This window comes from Schistocerca serialis, chromosome 1, assembly GCF_023864345.2.
Source record: "Schistocerca serialis cubense isolate TAMUIC-IGC-003099 chromosome 1, iqSchSeri2.2, whole genome shotgun sequence".
Classification (NCBI taxonomy): Eukaryota; Metazoa; Arthropoda; class Insecta; order Orthoptera; family Acrididae; genus Schistocerca; species Schistocerca serialis.
In genome coordinates this window covers 244,991,560-245,005,860 of record NC_064638.1, presented here as the reverse complement: position 1 = coordinate 245,005,860, position 14,301 = coordinate 244,991,560, and positions in this window count along the sequence as shown.

The following is a 14,301-nucleotide window of genomic DNA, read 5'->3' as shown; positions in this document are numbered from 1 at the left end:
ATTAACGTTCAAAAAATTCCTTTATTTTGGTCTGTCTAAGCAAGCCTATACGCTTATGAGCAGCTAAGTCATGTACTTTTTTCATCACAGATATCTGAAACTGGTCACTTTCATCTTGGGCTTCAAACTTCATTACAGATATCCGAAACTGGTCACTTTCATCTTGGGCTTCAAACCATCGCAAGGCAGTATCTAAACAAGTGAACGCCTCAGAAGCTGTTGGTATACTTTCATTTTCACTTTCTGGAGCACTGATTGATGAGATGCTGGCGGCGTCATCTTTATCAGTGACGACGTTTACAATCTCGCTGTCCTGCGTGATTTGGTGTCCTGGATCTGCATCGTCGATATTCATCCATTCATGAACGACTTCTTCATCACATTCGTGGAAGTCTATTTCTTTTAGCATACCGAGAATTTCGGACATGTGAAGGCCCCATTAGAAGCAATGTTCCGCCAGCGGTGGCCCAGTGCGGCGACTACTATGGGAAACTTGGTTTGGGAGTGAGGGGGATGATGGACGGTAGGGTGGGAGAGTAACAGGTGCGAGCGAGCACACAGTTCGGTTAAGCGGTCGTTCGATTGACCGACGTTCGGATAATCGACGCTCTACTGTATTTATAGATTCGCCTAATTTTCATAAGATGTCTGCAGGCCCAGTACTGATTCATTGTTTGTCTAAAAGTGATAGTTACAACCTAGGAAAGCGTCAACAAGATACTCATACTCACTAGTTACTGGACGAGCTTCAGTGAAACTGAGAGGTTCCATGCCCACTTTTGTCTGTCGCCTCTCATTTTCATCAATTTTATTAATGTTTTGTGTCATTTCATGGTGGTAACAGGCCGAATAAGGTTATTGTAATGAGACTTCTTGTACTGAGAGCTCAAAATACTCTTCACTTGATTCCTACACGTGTTGGGTTACTTCCCTGGATGGGCTGCACGAGGCGAGCGCCGGAGGACGCAGCACATTGCATTTCCGGTTGGGGGCTGCACTTCTGCGAATACTGAGAGGATCGTACATCATTGGGCTTAAGTGCCTGGTGGAACGACTGATGTCGGTCGAGTTTACGAAACAACCTGCGAGACGGCTGAATGTTGCCGCAGTTCGTGTGTTTACCGTTCCGGCGCGACCGAAACGAAGACTGCTGGCACCAGCTGACTGCATTGTCCTCATGATTCTGATAATACTTGTGGACCATGCCCTGCTGGGCGCGACTGTCTAGCGCCAGGTATATATAAATATTCTTATATATTCATAATGGAATAAAACAGAATAGCATCAGATAACTAAGTAAAATTGTAAAAAACGACGAAAGTGTAAAAAGCAATGTAAAATGATAAACACTCATATTGGGAAAATGGTAATAAAAGAAAATAAAAAAATAGGAGCCTTGTCGCCAATATTCTTATATGTTCGTTTCAGTTTTTTATTCTTTCTTGTTTTAGCGCTTTTTATGGTATTTTCTCTTCCAGTAGCTATGAGAACAGTTGCTGTCTTAATGCATCGTCACAGTTGTTAGATGCTTTCCTCATTTGCATCATAATTCAAGAATACTCATTAGCAAAGTACCGTTATCTGTAGCAACATTTCTCGCTTTCTACAATATTCTGGTTCTGCTTTCACAGATGATACTTCGTTTATTTTGTCTTCATTTAATAGACGAATTGGTAGCATACTGTATTACAGTCTTTTGGCCTCCTTGCTGATCCAGCTGTGTGATATAGTTTTCCATATAAAGGTCGTTTCTCGAATGTTTCCTGTATGCACGTATTTCATATTTTCGTCTAATTTGACTGACCTTTCTGTTTCATTTACGCTCATTCGGTTGGTATAATTGGAGTCACGAATATTGTCGGTCGAGTTTGGGCTTGTTCTGCCCTCTGACGTCACACATTCTCCCACAGCCAATGAGCACTACTGGATTCAAATGGCTCTGAGCACTATGGGACTTAACTTCTGAGGTCATCAGTCCCCTATAACTTAAAACTACTTAGACCTAACTAACCTAAGGACATCACACACATCCATGCCCGAGGCAGGATTCGAACCTGCGACCGTAGCGGTAGCGCGGTTCCAGACTGTAGCGCCTAGAACCGCTCGGCCACTGTGGCTGGCACTCTACTGGGAATGCTTTAGCTAATGCGAGTATTAAATGTGATAGCAGCGTGTTAGTGAACTTCTATACCATTTGTTGCCCGACAGACATAATTTGCTGGATATACGCTTTCTTCAGGTGCAAAGCGCGCACATTGGCGTGCAGCAACTGTCACATGGAATCTGCTACAATGCAATCCCCGTCCTCGCCCTGACATGCGCAAACCGCCATCGTTCGTTGATCGGACTATAGTGAGTGTGTATATCTTTTCGACACTTTTCCAGGTTGTAACTATAACTTTTAGGCTGGTGCATCGCGTTGTCCTCATGACTTTTCTTATCTGTAGATTAACCTAGTTGTCACAGGGTATCTGCATACTCAGTACTCGACCACTTCTCTTTCTTTTGTAGTTGGGCCACATTTTTATACTTCCGGCCGCTGACACCACTCTGATGGTTAATAACAGTAATGCCTATTTTATTGAGCTATTCGTATTATGTAGCACACCTTTGCCTCACAACATTCGTTAGGTAATCATAGTCATTTTCCCAATACGACTGTTTATCGTTTTACGATGTTTTTTTCTATTTTTATCGTTTCTTACAATCTTACGTTATTAATCTGCTGCTATTCTTCGTTTGATTCCATTTAAAAATATAATAAATTACATAACAGAATAGGAGGCTCATCATGCATAACATTACATATTTTTGGACAGTGAATGAAAAGGATTAATGTTTGCATTTCAATGAGCTATGTCAAATAGGTGATTTGTATCTTGTACTATTTGTGCATTCATAGTGTAAACTTGATTCTACCCTCAGTATATTAAATCACTTCTGTTTTCCTTTTACTTGCATATATTAATTTGCATCCTTCTTTTCATTCACATGATATATGTGCATCGTCTCATCTCTTGCATTGTCTCATCTCTTGTAATTTTTACTGTGTAATGCCTTAAAACGACTCTGCTAACGAGTCGAAAGTAGTAGCATAAATGTAACGCTATAAAAATAACAGCTGTTGGAACACTGTGACTCCTAAATGCCATACCAGGAATCAGTACCTCACAGAAGCCCTATTAGTGAGAGAAGGCAATGGTCAATTAACATGCCTCCAGATTCTGATAAATGTCAAATAATTTCACGTTGTGTTATATGAGCTCGTGAAATGGAGGACTTGGCCAGCAGCCCTCGTAAGGTGTACAAGTCCTGTAGCTTCTGAGGCGGAGGCGATGTTTTCACATCGTAGTTCAGATGCCAGAAGAGTGTGAGTCTTCGTGGTCCGCCAAGTTATTTCTTGCAATAGGAAAAAAAAAATCAGAACGTGTGTTCCCGTGTGTGGCTGTGGATTTCTGGTTGAGTCACTCCAGTTTTCTAGGTGAGAGTTGTTCAGCGAGTGTGCAGAGGCTCAGTAGGTAGAGACCTCAAAGTAGACAGTAGTGTTCTTCAATTGAAATGGTTTTGGCGAGGTTTTAATTGAAGCAACAGAGCAGGGGTTCGCAACAGGGGGGTAATTACCCCTCAGGGATAAAATGTAACTTCCTGAGAGGTAAGAGAAAAAGATTTGACTATTTTCCAGTCAGAAAACTAAATTACCTTTAATACATCATTGCTATTATCACTATAAGAGAAAATTGTAATACCGATTATAGAAGTTACCAATAATTACATTTCTTTTCAAAATACTATGTTTAACGTTTGATGCAATGTTGTGGAGGCTACAATTTACTCACATAATACACCTACACACGTACTTTGCCCTCGTACTTGGTACCACGCATCTATACCATTACAATTGAGACATATGCACTGACGGAAAACATCGTAACACAAAAACTAAACCAACATTCATGAGAAAACATAACAGACCCCCACCCTGCCCTCCAACGCGCTCTCACTTGACGCCAGTGAAGTCACAAATGGCGGAGGTTTGGGCTGAGTGGGATACAAGCAAAGGGATTCTGGCTCAGAGGTGTTCTTTGAGTAACTGGTGTGTAACGGTTCATTGCGTCACTGTGGCACCAACTGCTGCTCAGATTCCTGCTACTGACGCACCAGAACCATAGGGGAGATTTTACACAGTATACTGACACCGTAGGTTGTATTTATACAAAAATTTTTTAAAACACATATAGGAATTGGAAGTACAACAACTGCAAAGTTAAAATGTTTATCACAAAAAGCATTAATTTTTAAAAATACAATACTTTAGCACACCAAGTAAACAAATAGAGAAATGTTCACGAATGACTATGGAGGAAAACCATTGCCCAGTATCACACTTCACAAACTCATTAATTACTACTGTAATTACTCATTTTTTGGCTAACAAGCGATACTTCTAATTAATTTATAAGTCCCTCTAAACAAATGGAATGTAAAAAAAGATAACATGGTAATGTTTATGCATTTCAGTTGTCACACTTACAGTAAAGGAGATTTTCTTGGTCCACACAAGCCCCATGAGCCCATCCTTTGCATAATGTGTGCACTGAATCCAATCTTCATTTGTTGATGCCCTGTAAATAATACACTCTGTAGTGCTGTCTTCTTCATTAGTCTCAATTTTAGAGCATCTGTTCTGTGGAATATTTGCCAAGAAGTGACGTTTTCGATTTATTTTCACTTTTCTTTGTTTCTTTTTCTGATCACTGTTCTGAGCCTGGTATTGTATCTTCTTTTCCTTTCTTAAGGCTGCTTTTGCAAGCTTCTCTCCAGATTCCTTTAATTTCTTCTGCAGCATATTTTTATAGGGGCTGTCAGTCAATATTTCGCTTTTTTTCGCTTCTTCTCTTCCTACTGAAAATTTTGTTTCTCGATTTCTCTGACTCTGGAGAAATTCTGTCTGTTACTGTTTGGAGTAAGGAAGAAATGCAGCTTCCATGTCCACTGAAGTACCCAGAAGTGGTTGGAGGAAAAGCAGGAGCAGAACCTGCCGTGGAAAGACTTGTTGACGCAATGCAGGGCAAGGTGGTATCTATTGACCACAATGGCACACTGATGCAGAAGGAGTTGCAATTGCAGCCCCTGGCTCTTCTGAAGAAGCGTTTAGCCGTATGCCATCAAAAACAGTCGGTCTTGAAATAATTGTCGGACTTTCCTCAGGGAAGCGAGTTGCAGCCAGAAAGTCTAAATCCGTGAAGATGTATTTCTTTAATGGGCGGAGCCCAGTGCAGAAAAACCCAGAAGTTGCAAGGTCCATCCTGCAAATAGCCTTGAAAGCAGTCCAACCAAACCAGCAATGTCCCTTTGAGTTATTTTAAGAGGATGATTTTTGTTCGTCTATTTAGCATAGGCTTAATTGTAAGCCGCTTTGAAGAGTCTCATTACTTCACAGTCAAGTGTAATAAAGGGGGCAGAAAAACATCACCTGTGGCGTTCATTGTTAGCAACACAGTCACATTTCTTCCTCTTTCTCCTGACGTGATTTTGCTAACTTGCTTTTTGCCATTTTGGGACAAAACCATTGTGAAATTTTCATGTACCACTGACACACCAGTTTCGTCACAGTTGAAGATTTTTGAGGTGTCCGGTACTGAGCAAGTGATGACTGTCTGATAATGGGCAAATGAGTCAGGTGAGGAGTATCAATTTATCATCATGAACTAACATTTAACCGAAATTAGATTACCCCTACTTATTCACAGTGAAAGTGGTGTTACCACAAAAAATAGTTTGAACACGTTCTACTCACCCAGTCTCGTTTAATACAGGGTGAAATCTTACAATGCAACGCCACCTCTCGAGCACAAAGACACCTCCCAGTCACTGCTCAGACGACAGTGGCACAAACCGGTGAGATCCGTATGGCCACTTCCTGCACATGAGTGCATCTGCCTGCCATCTACAGGAGTTTTTGGGAAACACTGTCTGGTACTGTGTCTCCCCTACGTCGAACATGACGGGCTGTGTACATTCTCCTGACCACCATTGCAGCAATCATGTACAGTGGCTACATTGCTGCCAAGTTGCTTTGCAGTATTGCAGAAGAAACATCCAGCTTCTTGTAGCACTATACATGATCTCAGTCAAACTCAGTGAGGTGTTGATAATAGCGTCTTTGACGGCTTAACCTCATAATACCTGAATAAATTTCTTCACAGAAGAACAAAATCAGAATTTGTGTGTTTCTAGAAGTACCCAAAATACTCAGCAGATGGCAGCACATGTCAGAAGCATTGGCAGCTCCGTGTAGAATCTGCACCTACCAATGCTGGTGTTTGAAAACAGTTACCCTCCCACTTACTAGACACACTTTGGTGTGATGCGAATTGACAACACCTGGAATTAAGGTGATTCAACTTACCACATCCAGTCTCAAAGGTAACTAAAGCTCACGACCGTTACAGCGTGCATTTAAACCAAACCTGATATGGTCCTTTATGTCACACAGCTCCTTCCTGGTATTGTGATTTTTTTCTTCGTCAGTGTACATCACCACTGCTTCACTGTCTGATGAAAATGGCATCTTCAAATTGTGTGTAGTTCCCACAATTGGTCAGATATTGCTTCATTATTCGTTTCACACCAGTAAACGAACTAGTTCACAGCACAATAAAACATTAACTTTGTAATAGGCACTACAGTGCTTTAGGACCCACAAAGTATTGTTATTATTGCTATTACTATTAGTGGTAGTAGTAGTACCAGGGATCAAAGCATTGGCATTCAAAAACCTTCCAATTTCTGCCAGTTCAGAACTAAGGAGTCCAGGGATCAATTGAGTTTAGGCCTAATTATTCCGCAAATATTTTAATTTGGTTCACTTTAAGTGGGGTGCAGGGTGTGGATGAAACAAATGTCGGTAGGGATAGAAGTGATGTCTTTTTGCAAGTGTATATCCTTAGTGTGGATAGGTTTCTTTTTTGAGAAGTGGTGTGGAGCACTCGTGATGCGCCGAGAATTGCGTCATCGATCTGAAAAAAAAAAAAGAGTAGAAATAAACTGTACGACTATCTCTTTGACACATTATTCCGTGGTTTTGTAAGACATCTACAAAAACTAAATATCATCTATTTTTCGTCATTTGAAAAATGAAAGGGCTCAAAGAAAATTGTTTATCATTCTAAAGATTAATGATGGTGGTGGAAGTCAGGATGTTGTGGGGGGGGGGGGGGGGGGGGACGAGAATGCAAGCTAACATCTTAGGGGTAATAGTCTCAGAAAGATTGGGAGCCACTGCAATCGGTTTCCGTGGAAATTCCAGTGCCTTATTTTTATACGATGTTTCCCTCATTAACTTTAACCTGTATTCAAATTTTATCGTTGCGGAGATGATAGGCGAGTGTTTACTAGGGGGCAGTTGGGGACTGTGTACGAACTGTCTGCAGTGTACATATTGCATTCCGGTAATCAGATCTCGACTATTATTGAGAGTAGTTAGACAGCTATAGGGCTCCTAATTATTGGTTTCGAGAGGAAATCTAAATTCCGTCCACCCGCCCATAGGTACCGACAGCTGACCGCCGTGTCGTCCTCTGCCAATGGCGTCACTGGATGCAGAGGAAGCGTGGTGTCTCCTGGCCATTGTCAGTATTCGTGACCTCGACCCGGAACTTCTCGTTTCGGCTGATGAGGCTGAGTGCACCCTGTTCTACTCCTCCCACCACGGAAAAATGTCCCTGAAAGTGCTAGGAATCGAGTGAAGTTTCATGCCTGTTGCACTTGGTCGATCAGTAGAGGGATGGCTTACGCTGTTTGTGGATGACGCTGAAGTTGTCGTCCGTTGATGTCCCATACGTGTTCGATTGGAGACAGCTCTGGTGATCGAGCGGGCCAGGGCAACTTCTCAGCACCCTGCAGAGCACATTGGGTGGCAACAGCGGTATGTGTTCATGAATGGCAGCGCAACAGGTCGAAGTACAAATACGCAGTCAGGATACGTGAGCTAACCACGAGATTGCTCCTGCTGTCAAATGAAACTGCACCACAGACCATAACTCCAGGTGTAGGTCCAGTACGTCTAGCACGCAGACAGGTTGGTTGTAAGCCCTCAATTGGCCTCCTCCTAGCAAACACAGAGTCATCACCATGCCCTTCAGCAAGCTCTCGCTTGACTCTACTGAAGTCGCAAATGGCGGGGGTTGAGACCAATGTAAAGCACGCTACAGAGCGTCTGACTCGAAGCTATCCATGAAGTAACCGATTTGCAACAGTTCGTTGTGTCACTGTGGTGCACTGAGCGAGGTGGTGCAGTGGTTAGCACACTGGACTCGACGACGGTTCAATCCCGCGTCCGGCCATCCTGATTTAGGTTTTCCGTGATTTCCCTAAATCGCTCCAGGAAAATGCTGGGATGGTTCCTTTGAAAGGGCACGGCCGACTTCCTTCCCCGTCCTTCCCTAATCCGATGAGACCGATGACCTCTTTGTTTGGTCTCTTCCCCCAAACAACTCAACCCTCACTGTGGTGCCAACAGCTGCTCAGATTGCTGCTGCAGATGCAGTATGATGCCCCAGAGCTACACGCCTAACACCATGGTCTGCCCTCTCGGTAGTGACACGTGGCTGCACAGAGCACGGTCTTCTTGCGACCGTACGTTCTCGTGACCACCGTTGCCAACTATCACGCACAGTGGCTGCATTTCTGCCACGTCTTTCTGTAGTATCACGGCAGGAACATCCACCTAAACCTATTGTACAACCTCATTCAAACTCAGTTGGGTTTGATAATGGCGTCTTTGCCGCGTTGAAGGCATTCTGAACTAACATCAACTCACCACGCACACTCTCAAAGGTAATTAGAGCTCACGACCGTTACAGCGTGTATTTAAAGCAAACCTGATTTGCGTCTTCATAATGGCGCTAATAGCGCCACTGTTATGCGATTGGTCCCACAATTAAGTATATGTAGAAACACGCCCCCCCCCCCCCCCCAACTTTCGTTTACGTCGCACAACTCCGTCTTGGTTCAAAATGGCTCTGACCATTATGGGACTTAATATCTGAGGTCATTAATCGCCTAGAACTTAGAACTGCTTCAACCTAACTAGCCTAAGGACATAACACACATCCATGCCCGAGGCAGGATTCGAACCTGCTACCGTAGCGGCCGCGCGGTTCCAGACTGAAGCGCTTAGAACCGCTCGGCCACACTGACCGGCACTCCGTCTTGGTGTTGCAATGTTTTTCCGTCAGTGTATTTTAAGATAAAAAACCAAAAAATATGCTGCCAGATTTTCAGGACACATATCTGATACAAAGAAGCACAAAATACGTTATATGAACATGGATGACCTTAAGAAATTGATTTGGGAAAATAAAAATGTATACAGAAAATGGTTATCAACTAAATCACCTCAAGACAGAAAAAATTACAAGAAATCAGGACTTAAGAAACAGAATTAAATCAGAAAAGAACAAGATGTGGGAACAGAAATGCACCCAAACTCAGAGTTTAATAGGTGGATCGCAAAAGACAGAAGTATGGAGAACAATCACTAGTATGAAGAAAACACCAGTAAACAAAGCATTCCTTTAAGCGAATGGAAAAGGCATTACGCAGATCTTCTGACCGGAGACAGACCCCAGTACACTAGAGATGAAGGTGGGACTAATCAAACAGTTAGAAATATGATCATCACGATAGAGGAATTGCGCAGCGCATTACCTAAAAATTAAGAATGGCCGGTCATCTGGGGCTGGAAATACTCCTGTGGAATTATTGAAAGCTGGAGGACACCATTTGAAGAAAAGAATATTACACGTTATGAACAACTGGTGTCAACGAATTGAAGTTCCATCGGAGTGGAAAAGATCATATGCAGTCTTCATTTTTAAGAATGGAAATAGAAGAGACGCTAATTGCTACAGAGGCATCAGTGTGAACTGCACTATGAGCCGCTTATTTGACAAAATTATGTATGAGAAAAGAAGACAGAATGTTGTACACCATATTGGGGAACACCAGTGTGGGTTCAGATAGAAGAGATCCTGTACAGATAGCCTCTTTATTTTACAACAGCTAATGGAGAAATTCATAGCAGTAGGAAAAGAGTTACACGTCGCCTTTGGAGACTTAACTACACCTTATGACATGGTTCCTTGACAAAACTCTGGGAAACTTTGAAAAATATAGGTATGGATGACCATCCTTTACAGATTATTATTGAAATGTACGGATATTAAAAGGGGATCAAAATTATCAGAACCCATTAATGTCATAAAAGGGCTGAGACAAGGTTCCAGTATGTCACCCATCTTGTTCAATTTATATGTAAAAGTGGCCGTCCGAAGGTGGAGGAACAGCTGTGGAGGAATGAGAACTATTATTAACGACGTACAACTGTTTTCGTTAAGTTTTGCTGATGATCAAGCTGTTCTAGCACAAGTTGATTTCGATCTTGAGTTCATGATACAGCCTTTATATCAGGAATATGATAAAAGGGGACTGCAAATGAGTCTGACAAAAACCGAATATCCGGTAGTGAACAGTGACACCAGATTTGAAGTTTACATCAATGACGGAGCAATTATGAAACAGATACAAAAATTTAAATATCTAGAGGCATATATTGACAAAAATGGACTGGATGCGTCAGAAATAAAATTCAGACTACAACAAAGCAGAAAAGTAATAAGGGGTATGAATTCTTCTGGGACAAGAACATCTCTAATAACAATAAGAAAAGCCTGGCTAGACTAATGGTTGAATCTGCTCTATGCTATGGGTCAGAACTATAGATTTTAAATGCTGACCTGAAAAGAAGAATAAGAGCTGTGGAAACGAATTATTTTCGAAGGAGTGCCAGAATATCAAGAGTTGAAAAGAAAACTAATGACGAAGTGAGAGCTCGAATGAAGGCAGATGAAACACTGATAGAATTGAAAGAAAATATCTAAAGTGGTATGTACATCTGTCGAGAATGCCAAATCATGGCTGGCCAAAGAAAATTTTTGAATGGAAACCACCTGACAGACGTAAAGATGGAAGACCACTACATTCTTGGAGTGACCACATCAACAGAATAATGGGGATACGCAAGGAGGAGACACTCAGTAGAGAGGATTGGCAGAAGATAGGATTGCAACAAAATGTCATTATCAATTGATCTCTGTATTAATTAATCCTGTACTAATAATAATACACTCCTGGAAATTGAAATAAGAACATCATGAAATCATTGTCCCAGGAAGGGGAAACTTTATTGACACATTCCTGGGGTCAGATACATCACATGATCACACTGACAGAACCACAGGCACATAGACACAGGCAACAGAGCATGCACAATGTCGGCACTAGTACAGTGTATATCCACCTTTCGCAGCAATGCAGGCTGCTATTCTCCCATGGAGACGATCGTAGAGATGCTGGATGTAGTCCTGTGGAACGGCTTGCCATGCCATTTCCACCTGGCGCCTCAGTTGGACCACCGTTCGTGCTGGACGTGCAGACCGCGTGAGACGACGCTTCATCCAGTCCCAAACATGCTCAATGGGGGACAGATCCGGAGATCTTGCTGGCCAGGGTAGTTGACTTACACCTTCTAGAGCACGTTGGGTGGCACGCGATACATGCGGACGTGCATTGTCCTGTTGGAACAGCAAGTTCCCTTGCCGGTCTAGGAATGGTAGAACGATGGGTTCGATGACGGTTTGGATGTACCGTGCACTATTCAGTGTCCCCTCGACGATCACCAGTGGTGTACGGCCAGTGTAGGAGATCGCTCCCCACACCATGATGCCGGGTGTGGGCCCTGTGTGCCTCGGTCGTATGCAGTCCTGATTGTGGCGCTCACCTGCACGGCGCCAAACACGCATACGACCATCATTGGCACCAAGGCAGAAGCGACTCTCTTCGCTGAAGACGACACGTCTCCATTCGTCCCTCCATTCACGCCTGTCGCGACACCACTGGAGGCGGGCTGCACGATGTTGGGGCGTGAGCGGAAGACAGCCTAACGGTGTGCGGGACCGTAGCCCAGCTTCATGGAGACGGTTGCGAATGGTCCTCGCCGATACCCCAGGAGCAACAGTGTCCCTAATTTGCTGGGAAGTGGCGGTGCGGTCCCCTACGGCACTGCGTAGGATCCTACGGTCTTGGCGTGCATCCATGCGTCGCTGCTGTCCGGTCCCAGGTCGACGGGCACGTGCACCTTCCGCCGACCACTGGCGACAACATCGATGTACTGTGGAGACCTCACGCCCCACGTGTTGAGCAATTCGGCGGTACGCCCACCTGGCCTCCCGCATGCCCACTATACGCCCTCGCTCTAAGTCCGTCAACTGCACATACGGTTCACGTCCACGCTGTCGCGGCATGCTACCAGTGTTAAAGACTGCGATGGAGCTCCGTATGCCATGGCAAACTGGCTGAAACTGACGGCGGCGGTGCACAAATGCTGCGCAGCTAGCGCCATTCGACGGCCAACACCGCGGTTCCTGGTGTGTCCGCTGTGCCGTGTGTGTGATCATTGCTTGTACAGCCCTCTCGCAGTGTCCGGAGCAAGTATGGTGGGTCTGACACACCGGTGTCAATGTGTTCTTTTTTCCATTTCCAGGAGTGTAGCTTGCAGCTGGAATAGCTTCAGCTCCCTGTTATAACTCATTTTCAACAACTCTTCACCACACAGCACTGGTTCGCAACGTGGGATAATAATTCTCTGAGGAGTAAAATGTAATTTTCTGAGGGGTAAAAAGGATTCAATTGTATATCGGTCACTTCCACACATAGGCCACCCATTACAGATGTGGTTTGCACTTCGACCTTCCATCTACGATAGAAAATTGAGATGTGTATATTATTATCATCATCATCCGCCCCCGGTAGCTGAGTGGTCAGCGCGACAGACTGTCAATCCTAAGGGCCCGGGTTCGATTCCCGGCTGGGTCGGAGATTTTCTCCGCTCAGGGACTGGGTGTTGTGCTGTCTTAATCATCATTATTTCATCCCATCGACGCGCAAGTCGCCGAAGTGGCGTCAAGTCGAAAGACTTGGACCAGGCGGGCGGTCTACCCGACGGGAGGCCCTCGTCACACGCCATTATTTATCACCATCGTCGGCCATTTCGATCTCTTGGTGATGTGGCCTCTTTGAGTCGACGTACAAGATAGGATTCCTGCAGGTTCTTCCATTACTGGCGATCTTGATCTTCCCATCGCCTGTACAATCCGGCTATCTTTTTTAAGTCTCTGTCACATCTGATCTGTGGTCTTCCTCTTGGTCTTTTTTTAGTAAACTGAGCTCCAATCTAGTACTTATTTTAACCACTTGCCATCTTTTCGTCGTGTGTCATGACCAGCCCACTGCCATTTCAAGGTATTCACTCTTTCCATTATGTCACTGACCATTGTTGTCTGTGTGACATCTTGCTTTCCTTCGGTCTTTCTTTGTGTAGCCCAACATTGATTTTTCTATTTCTCTTTGGGATACTGCTTGTTCTCTGACAATGAACTCATTTAATATCCATGTCTCATAGGCATAAGCTATTACTGGCAGTATACATTGGTCAAAAACTGTTTTCTTCAGCTCGGCCGACATCTTGGACTTCAAAACTGAGGAGTAACTTCCATAAGCTTGCGAGCCTAATTTAATAAGTCTAAATATTTCTGGTTTTGGGTCTCCTTTAATGTTTAGGGATTGACCTAGATATTCTGTGACCCTTTGAAGTTGTGTACTTCCAACAGGTGTATTTGCCTCCGGTGTCCATTCATCACATATGCTTAAATGTTGTGGTCTTCAGTCCAAAGATTGGTTTGATGCAGCTCTCCATGTTACTCTATCCCGTGCAACCCTCTTCATCGCCGAGTAATTACTGCAACCTACATCCCTCTGAATCTGCTTACTGTATTCCTCTGTTGGTCTCTAAGATTTTTACCACCCCACGCTTCCCTCCTGTACTAAAGCGGTGATTCTTGATGCCGCAAAATGTGTGCTACCAACCGATCCCTCCTTCTAGTCAGGTTTTACCACAAATATCTCTTCTCCCCAATTCTGCTTAGTAGCTCTTCATTAGTTACGTGATCTACCCATGTAATCTTCAGCATTCTTTTGTAGCACCACATTTCAAAAGCTTCTATTCTATTCTTGTCTAAACTGTTTCTCGTCCATGTTTCACTTCCATACAATGCTACACTCCATAAAAATGTATCCTCGACGTTAACAAATTTCTCTATTTCAGAAACGCTTTTCTTGCCAATGCCAGCCTACATTTCGTATCCTCCCTGATTCGACCATCATTAGTTATTTTGCTCCCCA